This window comes from Odocoileus virginianus, chromosome 4 (assembly GCF_023699985.2).
Source record: "Odocoileus virginianus isolate 20LAN1187 ecotype Illinois chromosome 4, Ovbor_1.2, whole genome shotgun sequence".
NCBI classification, from domain to species: domain Eukaryota; kingdom Metazoa; phylum Chordata; class Mammalia; order Artiodactyla; family Cervidae; genus Odocoileus; species Odocoileus virginianus.
Window position 1 is genome coordinate 71,537,089 of NC_069677.1, and position 22,768 is coordinate 71,559,856.

Here is a 22,768-nt window from a genome sequence, read left to right on the forward strand (position 1 = left end):
CCTTGTCTCACACTGTATCAACTCCAAATGGGTTAAAGATTTAAAGATACTTTAAATAAACTGAAAGATGAGCTATAAAATTGGATAAATATTCATAACAGAACTGCAAAGGACTGACATCAAAATATGTAGGTGAAGTGAGTGATAGTCTCTCAGTTGTGTCCAACTCTTTGCAACCCCATAGTCTATACAGTCCATAGAATTCTCCAGGCCAGAGGAGTAGGTAGCCTTTCCCTTCTCCAAGGGATCTTCCCAACCCAGGGATTGAACCCAGGTCCCCCATGTTGCAGGCAGATTCTTTACCAGCTGAGCCACAGGGGAAGCCCAAGAATACTGAAGTGGGTAGCCTATCCCTTCTCCAGCAGATCTTCCTGACCCAGGAATCCAACAGGGTTCTCCTGCATTGTAGGTGGATCCTTTACCAACTGAACTATCAGGGAAGCCCTCAAAAAATGTGTAAACAACTCCTACAAATCAATAAGAAAAGCACACAAATACATACCCCCCAATAGAAAAATGGGAAGAATACACAAACAGTAAAATTACTATGTTACCAATAAACTTGTGAAGATTAATGACCAAGGAAATGCAATTCACAACTACTATGAGATATCATTTTACATTTATTGAATTAGGTAAAATGAAAATGTCTGATAATGCCAAGTAGGAGTACAATAACTTTGGAAAAGAGTTTGACATTATTAAAGTGAAACATGTGATCAGTTTAGAAAAGTGTATAGCATTGTCTTCTAAATTTGAATTTGCACATACCCTGTAGCTCCAGCAATTCAACTCATAGGCATATACTCCAGAAAAACTCTTGTACATGTACAGCAGGATACATGTAGAAGAATGAGCATGGCCACATTGTTCACAGCAGGAAAAACCTGAAAACAATTTAAATGCCCAGCATTACGAGAGTGGGACAATAAATGGTAGTATATTCACACAGTAGATTATTGTATGTTATTATCCAAAAAGAAATGAAGAGTAACTTGCAACAATATGGATGAATCTAAATAACATTGCATTAAAGAAAAAAGTAATTCTCCAAAGGTTACTTACAGTATGATATCTCCTTAAAAAAGTAAAGTAAAAATACTGATACATATATACATCTATATATATTAAACGTATATATATATATATATATATATGCACTTGTGTATATAGCATACATTTTACATATAATAAACATTATATATGTACGTATATAATGCATATAAAGGTAGTAAAACTATATACAAAGAAAGCAAAGGGAATGAACCTGGAATTTGAAAGGATGCTCATTTCAGGTGGGGAAAGGAAGGAGGAGGATGGAATGGGGGGGATTCACATGGTTAGATGTAGATCCTTGTCAAGGTTCTAATGCTATTTGTGCATTTGTGAATGCTTAATGTGTTATTAAAAATAACCAAATAAAAGTACCTCAGGCTTGGACCAATGATGAGAGGATCATCAATCAAGGATTATGATGAATCCAGTACCATGCATCTGAGGTCCAATTAGAGAAAAATAATTTTCTTGAATGAATGAATGAATTGAAAATCATCAGTGACAGTGATCAGAGACAAACCTGATACGGGCAGAACTTTATCACACTACAGAATTGTATAATAGAATGTACTTGCTAGAGCATCTCTTTAGGGGATTATAAATAAACACAAGGAAATTTAGGAAGAAAAAGTTACTAGGGTAAGCCATGCTTTGTCTAAAAATGTCCTTGGGTCATTTCTAAAAATGATACCGCTTGCCATTCCTTTATAGCTTCAGTGATACAGTCCTTCTTACCCTTCCTCTTGTGTGTTTTTCCCCTGCAATTAAAGTGAGCTATGGGACATCCCTTGTGGTCCAGTGGTTAAGAATCCACCTCTAGTGCAGAGGATGTGGGTTCAATCCCTGGTTGGGGAACTAAAATCCCACATGCCTTGCTGATAACTGAGCCCTTGGCTGCAACTACGGAGCCCCTGCACCACGACTAGAGAGAAGTCCACGTGCCACAACTACAAAAGCCCAAGTGCTGCAACAGAGAGCTCGCCACAACGAAAGATCCCATATGCTGCAACTGAGACCCAACACAGCCAAGCAAATAAATAAATATTTTAAAAAGTGAGCTGCTATTGGATGATTTGCAATTGGATTACATGATCTAAGTCATGTGGACCAAAGGAGACATATTTAAAGCACAGTCTTTCTATTTCAGATTGTTTTAAATAGTGAGAGCATCCAGAGAATTGCTATTGCTAAGTCACTTCAGTCGTGTGCGACTCTGTGTGACCCCACCCCTGGGATTCTCCAGGCAAGAACACTGGAGTGGGCTGCCATTTCCTTCTCCAATGCATAGAAGTGAAAAGTGAAAGTGAAGTCACTCAGTCATATCTGACTCTTCGAGACCCCATGGACTGCAGCCTACCAGGCTCCTCCGTCCATGGGATTTTCCAGGCAAGAGTACTGGAGTGGGGTGCCACAACTCCCAAGTTTCTAATATGGTACTTTCAGAGTAAATATTAAAATTTTATACAAATAATTTTCCTTCTCACCATAGTTAACAACTAAAATTTAAGCCAACTTAGATTCTACCCCCAGTGTTTTCTTAGATTGTTTTTCTCTCATCCTGAATCTTGTCATGTTGTAGTTGGGCTGCTTCATTTGAACCCCCCCCCCCCCCCCACCCCTGCCCACTGTGGCCTGCGAACTTCATGTGATTAGCACGGACCCTAGTAATGGGATTTTCTCAGCTCGTGGAAGTGGAGGCTATCTATGGTTGACGTTGACCCAACTTTCTGAGAATAATTCAGAAAGAGTTTTATTGTTACACAGCAACACCTGCCCTTTACCTGCCCTAGTGAGTTGTTCAAAGGAATAAGGAACTAGAAACGAAAACTCTTCAGAAAGAAACAGTCTTAAACATCCATCAAGTCATTTGTCCCCACGGCTTCTTTTCAAGAAGGAACTTTTCTCCTTGTGGCTAGGATGAACTCTAATGGGTTTATTCACACATGTTTGTGTCCACTCTCCTATTTTGAGGCAGAAGTGTGCTGGGGAGTAGGGACATGTGTGGTGGGATCAGAACACCTTCCTGGGTCCAGACTTTCTCATGGTGAAACACTCTGGTTCTGAACTCTTTTCTTCCATTAAAAAAAGCCTGCCAACCACCAACTTGTAGTTTCCATTTCTCCAGAATTGTGCCTGGACATTTTGGGTTTGAGGTAGAATTATGTCTTTTAGTTGCCTACTTAATTTCTTGCTTTTTTCTGGTTAGTAAAGTAACTGTGTAGCTATGTGTGTGTGCTCGGTCAGTCGTTGTCTGATTTTGCGACCCCATGGACTGTAGCCCGCTAGGTTTCTCTGTCCACGGGATTTTCCCAAGAATACTGGAGTGTGATGCCATTTCCTCCTCCAGGGGATCTTCCCCACCCAGAGATAGAACCCATGTCTCCTGCATTAGCAGGTAAATTTTTTACCTGCCCTTGTAAAGGATCTGAGGCAGCATCAAAAAATAAAAGAATGCTAACCATGTATGACACAGATGCCCAACTTCAGTGTTGTAAATTCCCAAATTTCGGCTGTGAAATCCCTTTCATTTATTTATTAAAGCTTTTTTTTTTTTTATGTGAATCATTTTAAAAGTCTTTATTGGATTTGTTACAATATTGTTTCTGTTGTAATTCTAGCCTTTTGGCTACAAGGCATGTGGGATCTTGGCTCCCTGACTAGGGATTGAACCCATACCCTCTGCTTTTACGGTAAAGTCTTAACCATGGACCACTAGGAAATTCCTTATGAAATCCTTTTTAGATCTTACTTAGATTTCATTTTAAATGTCTCTTGTAAAAGATAAATGTTTGTTCATATATTGACCATGGAAACATCATTTCCAAGCAGATAAAATGTTCCACCAGATTGCAAGCCCCTGGAGGAGAGGGTTGTGCTTTATAAGACTATCTCTTTGGTGCCTCACTCCAGGTATGATATCTAGTAAATTTTAGAGACTGGAGGTGAAATTGTTGAGTAATGTGGTGACCTCATAGCCTGGATATTTGAATCACATCCTGCCAATCTTCTCTATATTCCAAAAGTCTTCTTGGAGATGTTAATTGAAAGTATTACTTGGGTAACCAACGTAAGTCCCAATTTATGACTCCATGACAAAACTGGGGAGGAGAAAGTCGGGCCTCTCACCTCTCTGATGCTCCCTACCGTGAATCTGGGACTATAATGCTCAGGCATGCCTATGAAGAGATAGACAAAGAGCAGAGAGAAGTGGCTTATCCCAAGAGAGTCTCTGGAAACATTTTCCAGCCAGCCCTCAGAGTAGAAGAGGAAGAATAATAAGGCTGGTTGACCCAGGCAGACTTACCAGGGTCTGAGGCAGAAAGGTAAGCAGTATACCTAGGTGCTGACTTTTATAGCAAAGTAATCCTGCCTCTCAGGAAAAAAGTGGTCTCACCAAATGTTCCAATCAATCAAGATGAGCAATTCCTCCTCTTTAAGGGAAGAGCTAGCTAATAAGAGAAGCAGTCAAAAGGGAACAAAGGTGGTGGAGAGCCCACCCCCAGGGTGAGCACTCAATATGTGTTTGTTGAAAGAACGAATGAAGTCAGGCAGTGTTGCTAGGGAGTTGTTACTATGAGAAATGCCATTTGCATGCAAATTTTACATTATTAGCAATGAGGAGCCTCTAGCAAGTAGCCTGATGGAAGGGCCAATATGTTGCTTTTCTGAATAAGACATGGATGGAGAGGAATACCGCTGGTATTCTGCAGAGCCCAAAGGAGAAACTTGGCTTTAGTTATGTTACATTAAGACTGTGAGGTCAAGTAGGTAAGTTCTGGAGGCACTATAGAAACAGGAATGGATTTCATGTGGAAGCTCAGAATATTGGATTTCCAATTCTCTTCTCCAATTCAGTCTCCTTTTCCCCACGCATGGAAAAAAGAATATTTAGGTTCCAGTTCCTATAAGATGCCAAATTGAGCCAGAGCTAGTTGTGATGCTAGGCTTATACATTTAAAAGCTAATGGAAACTGAAGACAAATTAGGAAAAAATATGCAAAGGATTAAAAAGTTTAGAAATACTTGGAGTGGAAGTTATGCTATTCAGAGGAGATATATATTTATTTGGGAAATATATATTTGGGAAAGTATTTATTTCAGCTAAAACACAGCCAAAGAAAGGTCTGACATTACATCAAGGTAAGTTTAAGGTTGGGAGAACTTTCTGATAAGGATTATAAAAAAATCAGAGGTGATAAAAATTATTTTTTGAATAAATGATCAAGTCATGGAATCATTCTTAAAACTTTTCACAGTACACATTGCTTTGCATTTTTGATGTTTAAGAATCGTGAAAATTGGCCAGATGATTTCTCATCTCCCTTCCAGCTCTTTATTCCTACGAATGGCCCAGAGTGGTGGATTATTTATCCCAGACTCTAAAGAGTACATAGAGGCCACAGGTAATCTCATCTTTGCAGCATGTGTCCACACTCACTCCCTGGTTTTCCACCAGAAACATTTAGTTAGACTTTTTCTCCATTGGAAAATTGCTATCATTGTTTGCTCTCTATAGTGCTATTATTTATTCTAATCACTGAGGCTGCGTTCCGCAGGTCCCTCTGATACACATCAGTGCGAGTTATACATGTGCTATAAGAAGGGGAAAATGAACCTCTAAGCTGTAGTCAAATTGGTTTCCTAAATGATGCCGCACGTTTTAACTGGAATTTGTGTAGTATTCTAGTGGAAAAAAGAAGCTGGGGGTGGAGGGAAGGGTTCTTTTGGTTTTCAGGCTGTTAACTGTAATTAGCCTGGTTTCTGAGATGTAATTATCTTGCAATCTCAAAGCAAACACCCTGGAGGAAATTGCACTGTTAAAGACAGCATGGCATTAAAAATAAATTATTACCCTGGTGCTTGCTATTGCTGCTATGCTTTGTGATTTGTCGGGGTTTCCGTTAGCAAGTGCTTGTTTAGGGCTGGAGTTGTGCAGCCATGTCGCCACTGTTTGTGCTAGAGAGGTGGGAGGCGTGGTTTGCTTCATTGTAATAATGATGTGAAAACTTATATGGTGGCGAAGGCTGGTGTGGTACCATCCATGTTTCCTTACTGATCACCAGTCACCAAAAGACCCCAGGATCAGGGAGAAGGAGCACCGGGAGTCCTCTTAACCCGCTGACGTGGATGGATGAGTAGAGAGGAGCGTCTTAATACAAAGCTCAGGCATTTCAAATTATCCACCAGGAAAAAATTAAAAATGTTTGGAGATAACTGAGAGGAAGCAAGAATCATCCCCCCTATTTTAGGACCAAACATCCAGGGGTCATGAATCATCATCACTGACCAATGACAGAGGCTGGAAAGACCACCCATGTCATGGGGTTTGAAATCAAAGACTTGTAGGTTTGAACATAGGATTGTGCAGCCTGTATACTGCACCGAGTGTCCCCACTGAGTGGACAGGTGGAGGTTGACATCTCACCAGTGCCCCCTGATCAAGCTGTGTGCTCACGGGGCTTCATCCATTCAGGGGAAGGGTACTTTTTTTGCAATTTGCCTATTCCATAGGGAATGCTGTATAAAATTTATCTGTCCAGGATATTTTACAAAGATGCTATATAAGCCACTATTTATGCTCTGTATGAATTTGATCAAATTACTTATTCTCTCTGAAACTCAGCTTTCCCAAGTTAAAAAAAGATATTCATCCTCCTCCTCTTCCTTCTGAGGATTATTCTGTGGACTCAAAACTGAATCTGAAAAGCTTGTGCTCAATAGGTGGCTGGGGTTTTGATGATAATAATGATTATGACCATGATGATCATTATCATCAAGTGTTCATCCAGATTGGAGTTTAACCAAGTCCTGGGTCAGGCACAGGGACCTACAAGAGGCATGAGAACTTGGCTTCCTCTCTCATAGAGCTGAGGGTTTGGTTGGAGGGACAAAGAGAGCAATAGGGAATTCACTGTGCCGTGATTTTGTATGGGTTCTGTTGGGTAAAATTCCACAGCCCCTGTAACAATTTATCTTTGCTATTAACTCTCTGCTGAGGCTAGCAATTTTTTTCTGGTAACAGAGGGAAAAAAATGGGGAAACCCTATAGAATTTGGAGTTGAAGATAAGATGGTGCATAAAGGGAAGGTATGGGAAAGGAATAGGGGAAGAAGGAGCTATCAATAATTCAAAGAAGGCTTTGACTAACTAGAATATTTTCCTTTCCTTCTAATAGGCTAGGTTGAAATGTATTACATGTTTTTACTAGAAGAACTTCATTTTTGCTCACGTCACTACTTTCCCCTTAAATTTTATTTGTACCTCTGATGTTTCATTAAATGAATTATGAAATAGAAAGCAAATTAAGTCCATCCAGGTTTATGTCTCACCACCAGGAATATTAAGCTAAATTTGCTCAGAGCTATTAATCACGGCTTATTAACAAAATATACAAAAACTCTATCCTGGCTTTATGAGTTTTAAGACTAGAATAGAACGTATGCTCAAAGGTAAACTTTGAGAGTGACTTTACCACATTGGTCCTATAGATGCCTTATTTGATTGTTAAAGAATAAAGGGCAAGAAGAAAGTTCATAATTCCTCTTTCAGATAAATCTGTCAGTATTTAACTGAGTTTGAAAAGAACGTTTGGTGTCAAGATTAAAATTTTTTCTTTGGTAGATTCTTAAAAAAGAGAGAGAAATACTTTGTAAATAAACAATATCCTTTCTCATTTATTTAACTAATATCAATTAATAAGATTCATGTCCAATAATATGAGCAACAGTGCAAATTACAATCCATTCCTCCCAGAAGTTAGAGGGAATATGCATGGGGATTTCCATTTACAGCAAGATGGTGAGTTAATTGCCTTGAAAAGCCTCTTCTGACAACAACAACAAAACTAGGACAGTGAATAAAATGAAACAAACATTCTTCTAAATGCATAGCAGGTTAGGAAAGAAAAGACTCATAGACCAAAACATGAAAACAAAACTGAAAATCAGAGTGGCATGTAGGCACTCTCGTCAGCTGCCCTGGGATGTGTTGTTAGTCTCAGTAAGCAGATGACTTCAGTTTAAAGACCACAGGAATTAAGGCCTTGGATGTTCCTATAGCAGGATGTTTGAACTGAGACCCCTCTCCCCTGTGCAAAGCCCGCAAAGGGCTACACTCTCAGTGAAATGGTGGTTGAAAATATCCACCTACTGGCAAAGCAAAACAAAAAACGAAAGAAAGCAAAATGAAAAAACTTACAGAGAGGATTTCCTTGGTGGTTCAGTGGTTAAGAATCTGCCTGCCAAGGCAACCCACTCCAGTATTCTCGGACAGAGGAGCGTGGCAGGTCTCAAAAGAGTTGGACACAACTGAAGGAGTGTGCACACACGCACTCCAATGGGGGGGACCCAGGTTTGATCACTGGTCTGGGAAGATTCCACATGCTGCAGGGCAGCGAAGCAGACACACTGCAACTACTGAAGCACACAGAAGCCACCCCAGTGAGAAGCCTGTGCACCGCAACGGGAGAGGAGCCTCTGCTCACTACAACTAGAGAAAGCCCGTGTGCAGCAAGGAAGACCCAGCACAGCCAAAAATAAGCAAAAGTAAATATTAAAAACTTATAGGAATACTTGGTTTGTTTTGCCTAGGGAAAAAATATCTCATGAGAATTTGTAAGGCCATCCTATTATCCTTACCTGCATGATCCAGGGAATCCAAGCAAAAACGTTAACATGAAATTGATGTTACACTAGTAAAACCCAAGGGGCACCACTCTGGAAGGCCAGCATTTCAGTCCAGATTGCACAAGCTTCCAACAGCTAAAGCCCTGCCAAACTCAAGATTATGATTCAATATTACAACATATACGAGGAACCAGTTCACCACAAGTGGACAACTCACTACAAGGGACAAAAGAATTAAGTCCCTAAAATTTCAGGTAACAGAATTATTGGATGCATTCTCTAAATGAAGTTGTTTAAATTGACTAAACACACACAAAAAGAAATAAATATAATAAATAAATAGTACCTATATAATTATCAGACAGTTTTGTAACAAATAGAATAGGACTTCTGGAGGTTAAAACATAAAATAATTGAATAACAAATTCAAAAGTCAAGGTAAGTACAGATTAGGCAGTGATGAAGAGTGAACAAGTGAACTGGAAGATATTTGAAGAGAGATAAAAAGAAGGAAAATATGAAAGAAAGATAAAGAGATGGAAAGTAGAGTGAGAAAGACTGAGAAGCATAACATAGAATTTTTTAAGAATATTAATAGAAATACTGAGGGAAAAGTAATATTAGAAGAAATATTAGAAGAAATATTAGAAGAAATATGATGAAAGACATGAATTTTCAGGCTCAGGAAATACAGAAAATTCCAAAACATTTATATTTTTTAGTAAATTAATTTCCTATTCAAATATATATTAATGAAATTTGAATACCTCAAAGACAAAGAGAAAATGGTAAAAGAGGTCATAAAACTAATAAAGATCATCTACTAAAGAAGGAAGTTAGACTGACTGCAGGCCTCGCCATAGGGACTATAGAAACCAGAAGACAGTGGAATAAGGTCTTCTGTGTGTTAAATGAAAGTAACTGTTTATTTAGAATTTTATGTTCAGCTTAATTGTAATTCCATAATGAAGGTGGATGTCTTTATATAGATTTCCAGACAAAATCAGAGATTATTTACTGTTAAGAAAACTTTGCTAAAGGATTTTCTAAGATAAGGTGCTCAATCTGGCTGCATATTAGCATCATTAGGAGAGACTTATGAAGTACTAATGCCTGTCTTATACCCTCAAGGATTTACAGATAATTGTTTTGTGGTACACACTGGGAACTGCAATTTTAAAACTATCTATCCCTACATGATTCTGGTGTGTTATCAAGTTTGAGAACCACTGGTACAAAAAGATGCACTTTGTGAATAATGAAATTGGACCTAAGAAGTAACGATAAACAAATAATTGTTAAGTATGTGGATAAACCTAAATGTTCATTGACTGAATAAAGAAACAATAATATTGGTAAAGAGAATATGAAAGCAACATCAAGGTAGATTACTGGACAGAAATAACATGTAAGAAGAGAGGGAAGTGATTGGAAATTCAAGGCATTTAAGGCCTTTTATTAGTCAGAAGGAGGGTTGGTTTATTAATTAACTTTTAAGTAAGCATGTTAAAAAGCTAAGGGTAGTATAAATGAATAGAAATGTAATATGTAATTTTGAAATTGGAAGAAGCATTAATTTGGCAGGATTATGAGAAGGGGATGTAGAATGCAGGGAGGTCCTTGGTGACAAGGGTAGTGGAAGTAGCAGGGGATGAGGCAGTTACATAGAAGTTAGGAACTAATGTGACCTCATCACTAATTTGCTAAAGGTACGTATTAGGAGGAACAGAGGGAGAACAACTGCACTCTCAACATAGCACTCCAGGATGTGCAGTCAGGCCAACAGGGAAAATGAGGGTGAGGAGATTCAAAGTCAAAGGGCTGGACAGACTTGGTGAGTAGTTGGTAAACTGGTTTCACATATTTGGGGATAGTGTTTAGTAGTAATGTTTGGTGGCTGACAGCTGAAATTGGAAAGGAATCAGACCATCTTGCTAGGAAGAGGGCAGAAAGGGTGGAAGAAAGGGCAGAGGACTGAATGTGGGTATCCAGGTTTAGGGAACATAGGGAGGAAAGAGACTCTGGGTCATATAAAGGGGATTGTTTGGATTGAGACCATATTCAAAGCAAACCTTTAAGATGGAGAAGACAGAACTTCCTTCCAAAGATCACTGTTTGTCTTCTTATTGATGGATATAAATGCTTAGGGTGTCAGCACTTATACTATCTTAACTTTATTTTCTAAGTAAAAAAAGAGGTTTGAACTGTTAATATAAAACAAAACAAAAGGCTACCAGGTGAGAACTCCTTTATTCTTTTTCTCCTCTATTTTAAGTATCATATTGCTTCATTCAGAGTCATGGGTGGACTTGTAGAGGATGAAAAATTGGCTGCCAAGTTTTTGATAAATCCTAACATTAAGAGGTGAGGTCCTTCTCCTTCCCCTTGAATCTGGGCTGGTTTGTGACCACCTTGACCAAAAGAGAGGGCATAAAAGATACCACACCAGTTCTAGATCTAGAGTTTAAGGACCATGCAAGGTGGAGGTCATCATGCTGTGAGAAGTTCAAACCAGGTCCATGGAGAAGTCCTGTAGGGGTGAAACTCCATATAGAGAGAGGCCAAGGAGCATAGAGGTGCCACCCATGTGAGTGAAGAAACTATCTTCTAAGTAAATGATTCTGTTCCAGTTGTCCCAGCTGAAAATATATGGACCTGAGGAGGACAGCCAAGCTCACTCTCCCTGTATTCCTCAGTCACAACACTGAAAAAGAGGAGAATAAGAAGATTGTTTTAGGCCACTCGGTTTTGGGGTAATTTGTTACCTAGCAATAGAGAATCAGAAAACAACTGCTTCTTTCAAATACTAATCACTACAGGGACCCTAGAGCCACTGTTAAGACCTCCCACCACCACTTGGCTTCCTTTGTCTTTTCAAGTATTTTAAAAATCCTCTCTCTCTTTATTCTTTACACTTTTACCCTTAAATTACAAACACAGCTCAAAACATTTCCCCTATGGTTTTGCTTTTGCCTCAGTCTCTGGAATGTCTTTTATTCTTCTCTTTGGAAGATTTGCCTTTCTTATCAAGTCTTATTTACTAAGATCTTATTATATCACCATAGTGGAATGAATCAGAATTTGTGAAAAATAAATTACAGACTTTCTTGCTCATAATATAGACATTTTTAAAGGGATGCAGTTTTTACTTGCAGATAACACAGCAGTATATACTAACTGCTAAGTGCTTTTAAGCTGACATTCGTCTAAGCCTGCTTTAATGAACAGATAACTCATTTATAATTAGCAGTGCCAATTAATTGGCAGGCAAACAATTAAAGTGATTAAAGTGCTAAAGTTCTTAAGAACAGTTTTTCCTAAGTAGGTTGTAGACAAACCCTCCTTGACCCTGCATTTTGTTTACATGATTAAATTGCTGAGGAAGCCTGATTTGGAATAGTGAACCCCATTTATGCAGAATTTATTATACTCTGATCTTCTAAGTCAACACTCTAAAAAAATGTTTAAATTACGTATGTTTGTCATCCTCCTGCTGTTATGTCCCACCCCCAACTTCAGCCTCCACCCAGGACCTTGGTAGATTTGAAACTGTCAAAATCCTATCCAGATCACTTTTTACTCCAAGTCATCTATCTTACAGCCTAGAAATTGGATAGAAGGCTGTGGGTTTTATTTTAAATGGCCATGACTTGCTTCTAACAGATGGAATGTACCAGAAATGACATTGTGTGATATCTGAGGTTAAAACCAAAACGGACATTGCAGTTCCTGTCTTGGCCATTGGGAATCTGCTTTGGAGGCCCTGGGCTGCCGTGTAAAACTGTCAGCGCCATTGAGACTGCCATGCCATGAGGAAGCCCAGGTCATGTGGGTAGATGTGTATAGGTGCTCCGGTTGACAGCTCCAGCTGGGATCCCAGGTTGCAGCCAGCATCCACACCAGACATGAGTGAAAGTGCCTGTGGATGGTTCTAGACCCTAGCCACTGAGCCACCTCCAGCCTTCAAGCCTTCCCAGTGGAGGGCCCAGGCATGCTGGGGCACAGACAGGCCACCTCTGCTGTGCCCTTTCTAGATTTATGGCCCCCAAGTGCTGCGAGCATAATAAAATGGTTGCTGCTCTATTCCACTAGATTCGGTTTGCTTTATGATGTAGCAATAGTAATTGGGAAAAGGCTTTCTCCTTCTTGTCTTAAGGCTCTATAAAACCTCTAATTTTTTTTCCCCTTTCACATACTTTTCTGGTTTCTGTTTTATCCTTAAATGTCTTACTCTACACTCTTTGTGTTTACTGGTTTTTAATAAAATTTCCCTTAATCTCAGTTGAAAGTGACTGAGTATTTACTCTTTGGCAAGTTATTAATCCTCTGAGTCTCAGCTGCCTCGATGATGAGAGTCATACCTGCCTTACAGCTGTTGTGAGGGTTAGAAACACTGCCGGGAGAGAACCTGGCGCTACTGGTGATTAGTGGTAGACGTCTTTGGATTCAGGTTATTTAACCCCAAACCTCAATTTCCCATTTGTCCAAAGCACATTGCTCTAACTGACAGTAGCATTGTATTCTAAGAGGGAGTTTGGTGTGTATGAGGGTGCATGCCTATTGTCTGTCTCTGCTGAATGAATGACTGTGTTTTTATAGCCCACCCGTCACTGCGTGAGGTTGGAAAACAACAGAAATAACCAAATCAAAGCAAACCAACCAAAACCAGCTCCAAATTAGGAGTTGAAATTAGGAGGGAAATGGGAGTGGATTTAAAAGGGTATCATGAGGGACCCTTTCGGGGATGAAATGTTAAGTACCTCAACTGTGTGACGCAGTATTTTAACTGTGTTATTGTATTCTTGTTGTGTAAGATGTGACCTTTGGGAAAAATGGGTGAAGGGTAAAAGAGATGGCTCTGTATTACTTCTTTTTAAAAATGTTTATTTGTCTGTAACAAGTCTTAGTTGCAGCATGTGGAATCTGGTTTCCAAACTAGGAATTGAATTTGCCACCCCCAACCCCCCACAATGGGAGCACGATTCTCAGCCACTGGACCATTAGAGAAGTCCCTATATTATTTCTTGCTACTGTGTTTGAATAAATAATTATCTCAAAATTAACAAAAAGTATAAAACAAACTCAACTCTGAACTCTCACCATGATTATATTTGTCTAAGGAAATTTGCAAAGCATAGAGACCAGATAATTAAACAGAACCTGCTGGGTGGCCTCTCTACAGCAGAGCCTCAAGTTTGGAGAGAAAGGTCCATACCTTCCTTGGCTGGAGTTGTATTTGCTTTTTGGAAGGAACATTCTTTGTAGCACAGATTCTGGACATTTTGATGGATAATTTTAAAAGCTATGGACCTCCTCTCAGGAAAAATGAACCCACTCATCCTCCCACAGTGTTTTGCCTGTCATTTCAGAGTGTTCGTTGTTGCTATAAACAATAGATGTTGAAGTATTTCAAAGAAGCCTGTAGGAATTCAAGGGCTTGGCTTTGTGATCCTGGGATGGTGACTTTAGTTCTGACTGAAACAGGGAGGGCTGCCCTGTGAATGTTGCCTTGTAAGGCAGGAAGCCACTGTCTGTTGAGCATCAGCTGTCAGTCAGGAGCTTCACACTATTGTTGTTCAGTCGCTAAGTTGTGTCTGACTATTTTGGGACCCCATAGGCTGCAGCATGCCAGGCTTCCCTGTCCTTCACTATCTCCCTGAGTTTGCTCAAACTCATGTCCATTGAATCAGAGATGACATCCAACTATCTCATCTTTTGCCCCTTCTCCTCCTGCCTTCAGTCTTTCCCAGCATCCAGGCCTTTTCCAGTGAGTCGGCTTTTCACATCAGGTGGCCAAGTATTAGAGCCTCAGCTTCAGCATCAGCCCTTCCAATGAATATTCAGGGTTGATTGCCTTTAGGATTCCCTGGTAGCTCAGCTGGTAAAGCATCATCCTGCAATGCAGGAGACCCTGGTTTGATTTTTGGGTCTGAAAGTTCCCCTGGAGAAGGGATAGTACTCAATTCAGTATTCTTGGGCTTTCCTGGTGGTTTAGACAGTGAAGACTCCCTCTGCAATGCAGGAGCCTTGGGTTCGATCCCTGGGTTGGAAAGATCTCCTGAGGAGGGCATGGCAACCCACTCCAATATTCTTTCCTGGAGAATCCTCATGGACAGAGGAACCTGGTAGACTGCAGTCCATGGGGTCGCAGAGTTGGACATGACTGAGTGACTAAACCCACACAGCATTTATGATTGACTGGTTTGATCTCCTTCTGACCAAAGGACTCTCAAGAGTCTTCTCCAGCACTACAGTTCGAAAGCATCAATTCTTCACTGCTCAACCTTCCTTATGGTCCAACTCTCACATCTGTGTATGACTACTGGAAAAAGCATAGCTTTTAATTTCTTTGTTGCAGTCACTGTCTGCAGTGATTTTGGAGCCCAAGAAAATAAAATCTATCACTGCTTCCAATTTTTCCCTGTCTATTTGCCATAAAGTCATGGGACCAGACATCATGATCTCAGTTTTTTTTTTTTTTTTTAATGTTGAGTTTTAAACCAGCTTTTCACTCTCCTCTTTCACCTTCATCAAAAGATTCTTTAGTTCCTTTTAGCTTTCTGCCATTTAGGGTGGTATCATCTGCATATCTGAGGTTTTTGATATTTCTCCCAGTTATCTTAATTCCAGCTTGTGGTTCATCCAGCCCGGTATTTCACATGATGTACTCTGTATGTAAATTAAATAAGCAGGGTAACAGTATATAACCTTGATGTAGTCCTTTCCCAATTTTCAACCAACCCTTTGTTCCATGTCCGGTTCTAACTGTTGCTTCTTGCCCTGCACCCAGGTTTCTCAGGAGACAAATAAGGTGGTTGGCATTCCCACCTCTTTAAGAATTTTCCACAGTTCATTGTGATCCACACAGTCAAAGGCTTTAGTGAAGTCAGTGATGCAGGAATAGATGTCTTTTTGGAATTCCCTTGCTTTTTCTGTGATCCGGTGAATGTTGGCAATTTGATTTCTGGTTCCTTTGCCTTTTCTAAATCCAGCTTGTACATCTGGAAGTTCTTGGTTCATGTTCTGTTGAAGCCTAGCTTGAAGGGTATTGAGCATGACCTTGCTAGCATATGAAATGAATACAATCGTATAGTAGTTTGAACATTCTTTGGCATTGCCTTTCTTTGGAATTGGAATGAAAACTGACCTTTTCCAGTCCTGTGGCCACTACTGAGTTTTCCAAATTTGCTGGCATATACAGTGCAGCACTTTGACAGCATCATCTTTTAGGACTTATAGTTCAGCTGGAATTTCATCACCTGCTCTAGCTTTGTTCATAGTAATGCTTCCTGAGGCCCACTTGGCTTCTCACTCCAGCATGTCTGGCTCGAGAGACTGAATAGGTATTTTAGCTTTACTTTATTATGAGATCAAGAGAAGTTACGTGGCTTTTCCAAGGTCTCACAGTTAATAAGTAGCAGGGCCCAGATGCCAACATCCTGTGGTCTTCTATTGGTTTCTGTTTGTGTCTTGGATTGCTAGTTCAGACCTGCTTCTCTCAACAGATCATGACTGGAGAACTTGTTAGCCCTGGGCTTGCTGTTTTACTTTCTATGTCCTCTATGCCCCCTCTTCCATCCCTGCCTCTCTCTGGCCCACTTAACAACTACAGTATAGTGTGGGCTGGCTGTGGAGTGCATGCTTTGTTGCTGGTAAGGCTTGAGAGAAGCAGTAAAAGATAGTGATATGAACCAAGGCCCCAGAGTCTGTGTGCTAGACCTGGAATCCAATGAACCTCCCCAACATTTATCTAGTATATTTGTTTTACAAAGAGCTTTTTCATTTGATAATAAGCTAGGCATGCCAGACATTTTAATGCCCATTTACAACTGTGGACACAGAACTTTTTCAAGGAAAATTGTCTTACCAGGTCTTCCAATTCTGGTCCCAGTCTCTTTCCATTACCTTCTAGCTGGCTCTTTTGGATAATAAGGTCAAGCACTGCCATTCTGGGAAACTGAAGCTATAAGAATGAAAACATGATGGCTTGGAGCAGTAAGTCATAAGTCATGGTGATTTGGAGGTGGCTTTTCTTGCTCAAGTTCTGGGAAGCAGCCATCACAAATGTAGCTAATGTATAACAAGTAGTAATCTGGGAAACTGTAACGTGAGATCACATAATGGCAGTGGCTTTTGAAAGATAAGGAAACTGATAAGGGATATTGAGAAAAGAACACCGGAGACTAAGACTTTGAAAGATTTCCTCTAATGCTGCCTGGGGAGAGCGTGATCTGACTTTAGATGCCCTGTACTGGTTCTTCAGACTGAAATATCCCTCCAGTGAAGAAGGGCAATCCATCAAGCAACCAGTGCTGGAAAGTAATTCTCTGAAAGAACAGTGGCCATGGCTCATGTTCTCTGCTCGCCAGCAGAGAACTTGCAACTTGGCATCCTGAGTGCTGATGACTGGCGTGAGTTTTCTCAGTGAGAACCCTCCTTCCAGGAACTAATAAGGGATATAAGTCTATCAATCACTCTCTGGTGATTTCAGTTTCCATGATTCAGTCTCTTGTTATCCGATCCCCTCTCTGGGAACTGGTAAGACCTTGAGTCTACTCAGATGTTGAGCAGATTTTGGGCTTTGGGTCCCTACTTCAGTTGTAGCCATGCTGGAGAGGTTCTCACCTGAAGAAGACAGGATCTTTCTCATGATGTGGCCATGGTAGCCCCAGTTCAGTTGAGTTCAGTTCAGTCGCTCAGTCGTGTCTGACTGTTTGTGACCCCATGAGTTGCAGCATGCCAGGCCTCCCTGTCCATCACTAACTCCCGGAGATTACTCAAACTTATGTCCATTGAGTCGATGATGCCATCCAACCATCTAATCCTCTGTCGTCCCCTTCTCCTCCTGCCCCCAATCCCTCCCAGCATCAGGGTCTTTTCCAATGAGTCAATTCTTTGCATGAGCTGGCCAAAGTATTGGAGTTTCAGCTTCAACATCAGTCCTTCCAATGAACACCCAGGACTGATCTCCTTTAGGATCAACTGGTTGGATCTCCTTGGTAGCCCCAGAAGCTAACAAATCTTGTTTTGTCCAGGAACTCAGCATGTCTACCTAGTTCTAAAACTTCAAAGAGCAGATGTTTTGAAGAACATGGGTACGTGTTTGGGCAAGAATCTTGCAGAAGCATTCCTAAACACAGCCTCCTGTGAGGGTCTCATACTCAGGTTAGTATCCCAAATAGAGATGTATTCTTTACTACTAGGCTAAGTGCCTCGGAGGGCCCCTTTGAGCCTTTGTTGCCCTATGGTTTTGAAGAAAGGAACTCACATAGGAAGCCTGAAGGGACAGAGCAGCATCTCAGGATGCAACTGGTAGTATATCTTTTGGGCAACAGCTGGTCAGTCCTGGGGCAGATGGAGAGGAGGCAGCCCAGGGGAGAAGAAGGAGAATCTATCACTGGTCTGGAGGCTGGGAAGTTGGCTGGTGAGGATGCCAGTCAGATGTGGCTCCTGGGTGCTTCTCGCAGAAATCCTTCCCATGGTCTCCTCACCTCTCCTCGTTAGTGCCCCTACTCCACCCCACCCTCATTGTGGTCAACACCCTGAGATAGGTTGGCTTGGAGGGGTAGATCCCAAATCAATGGATGGAATACTCTGAGATTCCATCATGAAGAGGTCACTCAGTGAGCCACTGAGTAGACTCAGGATTCTAGTTTTCTGGGACTTGGAAACTCAGACAGGTGGGGAAGGGGCAGAAATTGGAAGGCCTGGCTATTAAGGGAGTGCATTACATAGTGTCCTATTGGTGTGGCAGGGTTTGGTGAGCCTTAATACAGTGTGGGGAGGGAGTGTCTCATCTGATGGCTGAAGTTGGGTGAAAGTAGATGACGCTCAAGTCAGATGGCATCTATGTCAGGGCTCCACACCATTTATCAGGAGCAAACAGGGTAATATACAGTACAGTCCTTATACTATGCCTGATAAGAGCTTAACAGTGGCAACCACTGCCATTAACATCATTATCATTGTCATCGTCATCATCTTCATAGTACTTTACACCTCTTCATGTGGCATTCAGTAAGACTGATAGTTGGCTATAGAAATTATAGTAAATTATTCTACAATTATACTTAGTCCACTGTTGGTTCATGGTAGAGGCTGGGTCCTAAGTGGCTTTCCAGAGTTTTGGAAAAGCCCATGAGGCATGAAGGTCATATACTCAAGATCAGAGCCAGGCAGGTAGGATGCTTATGTTAATTAGGTTGGTGTAGAATAATAGGGAAGGGTGGAAACTGTGGGGACCTGGAGAACATACGCCTCTTCAAAACGCAGGGACTCATCAACTCTAGTTGGTCGTTGCCAGGCAGATATATAGGTCCAGGGATTCTAGCTCTTCTGATCATTCATGAAAGACAGAAATCCAGATTTGAAGGTAGAATTTTACAGTTTTAAAAATATAGTGAAACAAACAAAATGTGTCTGTTGGCTGCATGGGATCTGTTCATTGTTAATCTGGGATACTCTTCTCTGAAGGAAGAATGCCCTCTAGGGCCCTCCTGCCCCACGGTCAACCAGTGAAACCCCTGCAGGATGGCCTGACTGTCCTTTCTAAGTCCTACTTGCATGGCAGTGTGACAAGTCTCTGAAGTGCAAATCTGGAACAGGCCAGGTCAATAGGTCCGTAAATGCAGCCACCTACTATTGCTTACCTGCTGTTTCAACAGTAATTGGATTGGACACAGATTCTTATCCCTTACCCAACATCACTCACCCCAGGTTCAAACTCACATTGGAGCAATCTGGAAAGTCAGTGTTCCTCTTGTTTACAAGCTTGCTAGTAATACAAGCTGGGGCTTAACCTTTTAAAAGCTGTAGAAAACAAGAGTCAACTTGAAGAAATGAAACCTGGGTGATGCTAAAACATAATTGCAGGACCAGCTGCCTGGTTGTGTAACTTATGCATTTGCACAAGGCTGGGTGCTAAGAAGGACCCACACTTGATTTAATGTTCTGCTCTGGCTGTTTTGAAATTCTTAACATTTTTTGAACAACAGTCCTGTGTTTTCATTTTGTACAGGGCCCCACAAATTATGTAGCCATCCTGCATAAATATGATGAGAGCTGGAACCAGATCACATAAGTGGAATTCTTTTTTGTTAGGGGGGTTGGAACTTCCTACAGATAGATAAGTTTGTACTTTATGTGAGTTGAGAAAATACCCACAGAAACTAGGGAGCAGGAAAATGCATTCCTGATCATTATAAAAGATGAGGATGTTCTCTTCTGTTTGTCATGAGAAGAGTGGGGGAAAGAGTCGATTTCCCACGATATGACCATTTTCCAGGGCTTTTTCCTCTTGTCTCAGGTCCTGGATCAGCATTAACTGTTAGGCATAGGAGATGCAAGCAGACACGGAATTAATTGTGGGGATAGTTTCCATGTTAGCATTAGAGGATATTGAAGAAAAGACAACACCCCATGGATAGGAGAGCCATGAGATTCCAATGTTCCTTTGATCATTTCCAGCTCAATTCTGGAGTTATTGAGGAGCTGGGTGTGCGCTGGGCATCAGACAGTTTTACTGTTGCATTTCATTTGGCACAATAGATCAAAACAGAGGATGCTGCGAAGCTACCAAAAGGCCCTCACTGAACCTCTGCGAGAGATTCATTGGTGCTGGACCTATAATTAACTCCATTTCCATTGCTCCCTTATTCATTATAAATATGGTCTGCTGCAGAGGTCTCAACTGTGGGGCTCTGGGTACAATGGGAGGATCCAATAGAGCAAGCTTTAAAAATTAGGGCTTTGTCTTTGCACTTTGGCGTAGTTGATGAAACAGAGGTAGGTTTTTTTCTGGAATTCCCTAGCTTTCCCTACAGTGAATGTCAGCAATTTGATCTCTGGTTCCTTGAACAACAGAGGAACAGAGTCCTTTGGACAGCAAGGAGATCAAACTAGTCAATCTTAAGGGAAATCAACCCCGAGTACTCGCTGGAAGGACTGATGCTGAAGTTGAAACTTCATTATTTTGGTAAGCTGATGAGAACAGCTGACTCACTGGAAATATCCCTGATCTTGGGAAAGATTGAGGGCAGAAAGAGAAGAGTGTATCTGAGGGTGAGATGGCTGGATGGTGTCACTGATGCAATGGACATGAACTTGGGCAAACTTTGAGAGATGGTGAGGGACAGAGAGGTCTGGTGTGCTGCAGTCTGTGGGGTCGCAAAGAATCGGACATGACTGGGTGACTGCACAATAACTGCAACAACTTTGCACTTTGGCCTTTTAGCAAAGAATTCAGAGACTGCAGTTATAGAGCTTGCTTTTAGTGAGAAGACGAAGCAAAACTTGAGGGAATCTATCATATTAATGCCTTCTCTAAGTCATGGAGATTTGTAGATCAAGAAATTGCTTGCAAACTCGGCAAATTATAGTAGCTAGGATGACCAACTAATGATGATTAGAACAACTCATTAATTTAGGATTCGTGTGACAAAAGCAAGTGTTTTCTCTGGATAATCACCTTTTCCGTCTGCAAACTCTAACACCCAGATCTTTGGGACAAGAATTCCATTAACTGTACAAATGAATTTTGGGGGAGAATTGACATTTTTACTCTAGCAAATTCTACCCGGCACATAGGATGCTTCTCAGCTGATTCAATTCGAATTTTTATGCCCTTTAGTGAAAATTTATGGCCCTTTTTATCTAGTCCTGCATATTTCTTATTAACTCTGCCCCTGGATATTTCACGTTTTTCAATGCTATTTTGAATGTCATCTTTTTTACTATAATTTCTAATGAATTAACTCATTCTTACTGGTATATTAGGAAGCTAATATTTTTTATTGAATGAAAGAATTTTTAACTTCTACAGGGCTTTACAATTTTCACAAGTTTTCCATGATTTCATATATACTTATTTTTGCATATTACCACTGAACTCTCTTATAGTTCTTTTAGATTTATACCTTTTTTGGTAACTAAAATGCAAATATGCAATATGTGGCATAAATGCTGCAGGTACTTTCTCCAGGGTCAGTGTCGGAAATCATTAATTGATCATCTGATCGAGGCCGGGTGCTCTAAATCCTTCTCAATTTGCATCTATTCTCAATTGCATCAATTTGTCTCTACTGAATAGAGACAATTCTCTATGGCTTTGTCTTGTGCCTGCACATATTCTGAGCAAGGCGCTTGCTGCCTATTGTTCTGACCTATCTTTTCAAACTTGTTTGTGTAGCAAACAGCCTTGGAAGATGGAGACAGTGTCTCCCTCATGAGCAAAAGGAAGATGTGCTAGGAAGGATAAAAGACTCAGATTTTTAAAGGTCAGAGTTCTTCTGTAACATATCTCATTGCATGTGCTGCTGTCCTCTGGCTCTCTTCAAACTACCTGGTAGAAATTGGGATCCAGGAACTGGTGTAAAAATGCTGATTTGCTCTGGATGCTGCTATTGATGTGAGTAATAAATGGGCTTTTATCTCTGACCCAGGAGTCTCTTATCTTTTATCAGCATCTATAAGATCATGTCAGGCTAACTTGTAAGCTTACAAGCAGGGGAAAATCTTAGACACTCTTATTTTTTGACAGTTTTGGTGATGAGGATGGGATGCTCCAGAAACATAGTTTTCCGGAAGAGGAAAGATGAGAGACCTGGGTTTAAGAGTGGGATCTGAGTAAGTCCATGATATTGGTAGCAAACATGCTCATTTAAATTGTATGATCAACTGGGCAGTTTTATTTTTCCTTAGAGAGAAGAAACTGTGGAAGTGGTATAGACTAAGTACCAGGAAATAAGTTCAAAGATGGCAGTCTGAATGATGCTAATTCTCCCCCAAGGCTTTGTCACCAAAGCCAGTGGTCAGACTCAAGTCCACCCTATTTAGTGGCTAGTACTAAGGTTTGTTTTGAGTGGGGAGAGGTTTCATTCATTTCAGACAATAGTTACAGAGACACACATCTACCCTGAGTTAAGAAAGCAGGGAAGATTATGATTGGTATGGATAGAAATCACAAAATCTTTGGCTGGCCACTTGGGAGAGGAGGATTGGTGTGTATTAGGAAAAATGGCAATAGTGGAGACCCTTAGGGCTTCACTTCTACTGGCTGCAAGTCAAACAGATCCACTGGAGACAAGAGT